We start from the raw sequence: 6,246 nt of genomic DNA, 5'->3' as shown, positions 1-6,246 counted from the left end.
GGAGCCCCGCTTGATTATCATGTCCCGTTGGGGGGGCGCCTGGGTGGCTCAGTCGGTTGGGCGTCCGAGTTCGGCTCAGGTCATGATCTCGCAGTCCGTGGGTTCGAGCCCCGCGTCGGGCTCTGTGCTCAGAGCCTGGAGCCTGCTTCAGACTCTGTGTCTCCCTCTCTCTCTGACCCTCCCCCGTTCATGCTCTGTCTCTCTCTGTCTCAAAAATAAATAAACGTAAAAAAAAATAATAAAAAAAAAGATTATCATGTCCCTTTGGGAACCGCTGGGTTAGGCTGGGGACACCCCCAAAGCACTGCTCGGCACTGCCTCTCAGGTTGAGCTTGGTACCGCTTGTGAGAGCAAGGAGTCCAGAGGTCACTCCACTCTGGGAGGGATGTGTCCTATAAACTCTGTTTTTAAAATCACTGACCTGATGCAGTTCCTTCACTTTATATCTGAATGGGCTAATGGCAGGGGTGAGAAGGGACTCATTCAAGGTCACTATAGCAGGGCTGAACTAGAGCAAAGCTCGCCCATTCCCTGATTCATGGCCCTGCAGCCCCAGAGGCTCCTGGCCCTACTCTTCTTCCTCAGTTCTCTAGCCCTCGTTTGGCTGTGTTTAAGGATGAGGACAGAGTGGTCCCCCCTGCTCCTGCCTGCCTCTCATACTGTTTAGCTGACTCCTCGGGTCCCCTGCCCATCCGTGGCCAAGCTACTGCCATCCTGCAGTTTCCAAAGGTCGTTGGGTCCTGCTGAGTCCTCTGGCCGCTTCAGTTTCTAGTTGGTTCCACTAGGTGGTTCCACAAGGAGGGGGAAAAAGGCAAATGCCAAATCACCCTGCTGGTGGAGGGAGAAAATGAATAGCAGATCCCTTATCTCTGAGATCCTTTTCACGCTTGAAAATCCCCAATCTTGTCCTAGACCCGCCTTCAGGGACTCAAGACGCGCTCCCCCACCCCGTGCTGGTTTGCCGACACATCAGGTTTGTGGCAAGCACCAGGTCCCTTGGGGGAGGTGGGGACACCGGGGTGGGGGCATGAGGGAGCAGGAGTGCCTTCCCTGGCAAGGGGGGGAATAGCTCTTCTTTTGGCCCATGGGAAGTGCTGGAAGGTGGGGGCTGGGCTCAGAAAGGGGCCCGAGTGCATCATAGAATGTAGGTGCTGTGGGGGATGGGGTGGACTTTGGGCAAATGGGCTGTCAGCTCAGGCCCTGCATGTCCCCTTTGGTCCGGGGCCTCCTCTGAGGCAGGGAGGCATGAAATGGGCCCACTGAAGGAATGGACGGCAGCTGAGAATGCTGAATGCCTGAAATGAAATATGGATGAGCCTTTTCATCCCAGTAAATTGGTGGCCGGGGCTGTGGGCGGTGCTGGCTGGAGGCCATGGGGTTTGTCTAATCTGATAATGGCCATTTTCAGTGACACTCACTCCCTCACCTCTGGTCTCTCGTTTTGTGAATTTCCAGGGGGGAGGAGGGTGGGTAGGGATGGGTGCCTGGAGAGAACTGGTTCTCTGGAGCAGAGGCCCAAGGGGTTGAATAACTTTGGCTCTGAGACAGGGCCGGGTGGGGAGGGCCCTCATGTCAAACCCGGGAAGCTCATTCTGTCCCCATGAGGATGGGGACGGTTCCTGCCCTGGTCGCCTGTATTTCAGTGCCTAGCACAGTGCCTGCGTATAGGCTCCACCAGTATTTCCCAAGTGGATGAATGAATAACCTCTGTACCCAGTCCCTTCAAGAACTTACTCTCTTTACTCTCTGCCAGGTATTGGTAACATGATTTAACGTAATCAATGCTCTCTTTTTATTTTTATTTATTTTTATTTTTTAAAAACTTTTTTAATGGTTATTCATTTTTTTAATTTTTTTAACGTTTATTTATTTTTGAGACAGAGAGAGACAGAGCATGAATGGGGGAGGGGCAGAGAGAGAGGGAGACACAGAATCTGAAACAGGCTCCAGGCTCTGAGCCATCAGCACAGGGCCTGACGCGGGGCTCGAACTCACGGACTGCAAGATCGTGACCTGAGCCAAAGTCGGACGCTTAACCGACTGAGCCACCCAGGTGCCCCTGGTTATTCATTTTTGAAAGACAGAGACAGAGCACAAGCAGGGGTGGGGCGGAGAGAGAGTGGGGGACACAGAATCCGAAGCAGGTTCCAGGCTCCGAGCTGTCAGCACAGAGCCCGATGCTGGGCTCAAACTCACGAACTGCGAGATCATAACCTGAGCCGAAGTTGGACCCTCAACCGACTGAGCCACCCAGGCGCTCTGATGCTCTTTTTTTTAAATTAAAGTTTATTTATTTTCAGAGAGAGAGAGAGAGAGAGCAAGTGAGAGAGATCAGGGGAGGGGCATAGAGAGAGGGAGAGAGGGAATCCCAAGTAGGCTCCACGCTATCAGTGCGGAGCCCCACGTGGGGCTTGAACCCACAAACCGTGAGATCATGACCTGAGCCGAGATCAAGAGTCGGATGCTTAGCCGACCGAGCCACCCAGGAGCCCCTTAACCTATGCTCTTATATCAGCAGACACTCTTATTCATTCAATCCATATTTATTGAGCACCTACTACGTGTGAGACAAAGTGCCTCACACTTTGCCTCACAAAGTGATCGAGAAGCTCACACCTCAGTGCCAAAGGGTCCCTGCTTTCAGGGAATGTTTCAGAGGCAATTTCTTAAACTGAAGAATTAAGCTGAATGGTGGGTGTGTCGGAAGCTGTGGTAGGTGGGTGGCAAGGAGATCTCTTGTTGAGGAAAGGGGAAGGGGGACTTCCAAAGTGCTACCTTGTTTGAGCCTCCCAGCAATCTGGGCCAGGCAGGGCAGGCAGGTGAGGCCCCACCGACTCATTCCAATTTGCACTGGGATTTGGTAGCAGGGCCAGCATCCTGGCGGCGGATTGGGATTCGAAGCATCACCAGGCTGTTTCCCAATGTGCTGTGATTAGTTGGGGCTGAGAGAAGCAAAACTTTCTCCCCATGGCAGCAGCCCCAACTCTGTGATTTGCTGCAGTCCCTGGTGAACCGGAGTTGGAGAGATGTATTATAAATGTTAAGTAGGGAATACTGATGTTCCTGGGACGAAGAGAGATACTAGTCGTGGAGGGTCCTTGTCCCGCTTGCGGGAGTGTGGGAGGACAGAAAGGATTGACCTGGGGGTGGTCCCAGCCTGTCCCTACCCCACACGATAAAGGGGGTTCTGGCATTGTCTACTGGGTTCCTTCCACCCTGTGAGTCCTCCTCCCCACTCCAGGGAAGGCCCTCGTGTTATCAGACCAGCTCTTTGGCTTTTGGGATATGGGATCAGGGAGAATAGGACGGAACAGCTGGAAAATCTGTAGCTCAGGAGGTGGAGTCAGGACCGGGGTATTTGGCAGGAAGGAGTCACCAGGGGAGCCAAATACTGTATGGACGTAGGTGACAGGGATAAGCAAATTGGGAAGTTTCTCCGACCACGTGTCCCCTTCAAAAGGTCTGAGTTATGCAGCTGAAGAATTGAAATGATTTTAAATAACTTTTTGATTGCTGGACTATGTGCCATCATGGCACTGACCATTTGCATTGTGGTTTTAGTAGGGTTACACGTCAGTAAGAACAAGGACAAAAATAGTACCTACCATGTACTGAAGGTTATTATCCAATATGCCCGCATTTCACTTAACAACACTATTCTGCTTTTTTCTCTTTTATATTTTGAGTTTTGACCCCCTCAAGACTGCTTTTTTTTCCCCCTTCTGTGCTGACTAATAGAATTCCAATATTGGATCTTGAAACTGTAAGTCCTTATAGCTGCTGGCGAAAGAGATCTCAGCAAGATAAGATGTAAAAAAAAAAAAAAAAAGTCCCCACTTTCCCTGCAGCTATAGGAAGGCAGATTGTAGTCTGCATGAGAAATCCATCCTTGCAAATGTTACTTCTAACAAAAGAGCTTTATACGGGCACCCTGACTTCAGAGGTGGTTGCTGTCCTCCCTGGTAAACAGTTTTCACTCTTAAAGAAAACCTCCCATAATTCCAATTGATTGTCTTACTTAAAAATTTATCACCCTGGTGATAATATGTAAGCGGATATTTCCGTGTTCTGGAAGGTATTAAATACTTGTGAGCTGTCTTTGTGAAGCCAGAGGAGGGTGATGGGCACTGTCTCTTCTGCATGAATGAGCGTGAACAAACCTGGCCCTGTTGGAATTTGTATTTAAACAAGGAGTTGGAGAGGCCTTGTGTCATTTCAATTAATAGGAGCAAGGTGCAGTGTCCTCTACCTGGGTTGTCTTGTTTAATCCTCCCAGCAACCCCACAAGATGGGAGCTTCTGTCATCTCTCTTTTACAGACAAGACAATGAGACACAGTGAGACTGACTAATGTGCTGGGGGACACACAGCGGGCAGGCAGCAGAGCCAGGAGTTAGAGCCAGGCTGGCTTGGAGATCACACTCTCAGCCTGGATGCTGTGTACCTGAGGGAAGGGGGTTTCATTTCTTCCTGTGGGTTGATGACTCTGGCAAGTAGTGGATGACGAAACTGGGACTGGTTGAGAATCCACGTGTTCAGAAAAGAGGAGAGTAGAACCTCAGAATCAGGGCAGTTTCACAGCACCTGGAAGGAATAAACACAGAAAAGAAAGAAAAGGAGGAGAATTGAGAGATTGTTCCAGAGTCAGAATCCAGGAGGCTGTAGTGAGAGCAGGGGGGGTGGGAAGAGCCCAGGAATGGGCTGGAGGGGCTTGGAGAATGACTGGCCTGGGTTTGGCGGGTAAAAGGGACAGGGACCTCAAGGTCTATGTCACTGACATAATACAACTCGGGGCAGGGCACCATTTATAAGGAAAAAGAGGTGAGTGGTAAACCCTGGAATTGAACAACTGAGAGACCCCGCCTGGGGACACTTTGCTTAGAGGAGCAGCCAGCTCACCGCAAAGAAGAGGAGGAAATACACAGAAGAGCTTACTATGTGCTTTAACACTCTGCCCAAGCTAACTGGGCACTGTGAGGCCCAACACGGGAACAGACCCACGTGTACATTGTCTTTATCATACAATCATTCCTGCCAGCGGTGAAAGTTGGTACGTTCAGAAGTGGTGGGCCCCATAGGCAATTCTTCAGGGGTTAGATATAGTGCCTGTTTGTCTCATGTGCTTATCTGTCTGCCTTCTAATTCCTATGGGAAACAATCTCTCTAACACCACACACACACACACACACACACACACACACACACATGCACAAAGTTCCAGTTATCTTTTGTCGCATAACCTATTACACCTAGACTTTGTGGCTTAAAACAACCATTTTATTATGATCACAGATTCTGTGGGTTAGGAGTTGGGAAAGGACATAGCAGGGATGCGTTGTCTTTGTTTAGAGGGTGTCTGGGGGCTTTACCAAGGAGGACTCGCTATTGGGGAGGAATCATCCTGATGCAATGTCACTCACATGTCTGGTAGTGATGTTGGTTGTCCACTTTAACCTCCACTGGGGCTGTTCTAACTGAACACCCACCCTTGGCCTTTCTACATGCCCTGGGCTTCCCACAACTTGGTGGCCTTGAACTTCTTAAATGGGGGCCCAGAGCTTCAGAGGTGAGTGTCTCAAAAGACAAAAAAATAGAAGCTGCCAGTTTCCTTTCTCTTTTTATTTTTTTAAATGTTCATTTATTTTTGAGGGAGAGAGAGAGAGAGAGACAGTATGAGCGGGGAGGAACAGAGTGAGAGAGAGAGAGAGAGAGAGAGAGAGAGACAGAATCTAAAGCGGCTCCAGGCTCTGAGCTGTCAGCACAGAGCCCGATGCAGGGCTTGAACTCATGGACTGTGGGATCATGACCTGAGCCGAAGTCAGATGTTTAACCGACTGAGCCACCCAGGCACCCCAAAGTTGCCAGTTTCTAAGGGCTGGACCTGGAAAAAGAGAAAGAATTACTTTTACCATATTCTAGTGCTCTAAGCAGCCACAAAGTCTGCCCAGATTCAAGGGGAAGGGACCAACGTGACCATGAGATGAGTGTCAGTGTTACGTCGTAAAAGAACATGGGAGATACTGGGGGGGCCACGAATGGAAAAATACAATATACATATACTTAGTCTTGGTGTGTTCGTCAATAATGGTGTTCTTCTTGTCTGGGAGTATGAAATCTCGGGCCTGTGATGACCCTCTTGGCCTACTGGTTGGGGCAGGCCCACCTGCAGAATGACTCCAAGCAGGCATAGGCAGAGCTGAGAGTTGGAAAGAGACAGAGTTCTAACAAATTGCTTAAGCCTCTGGGT

This window comes from Felis catus, chromosome C1, assembly GCF_018350175.1.
Source record: "Felis catus isolate Fca126 chromosome C1, F.catus_Fca126_mat1.0, whole genome shotgun sequence".
NCBI lineage: Eukaryota > Metazoa > Chordata > Mammalia > Carnivora > Felidae > Felis > Felis catus.
Note: the sequence above shows the minus strand (reverse complement) of the source record.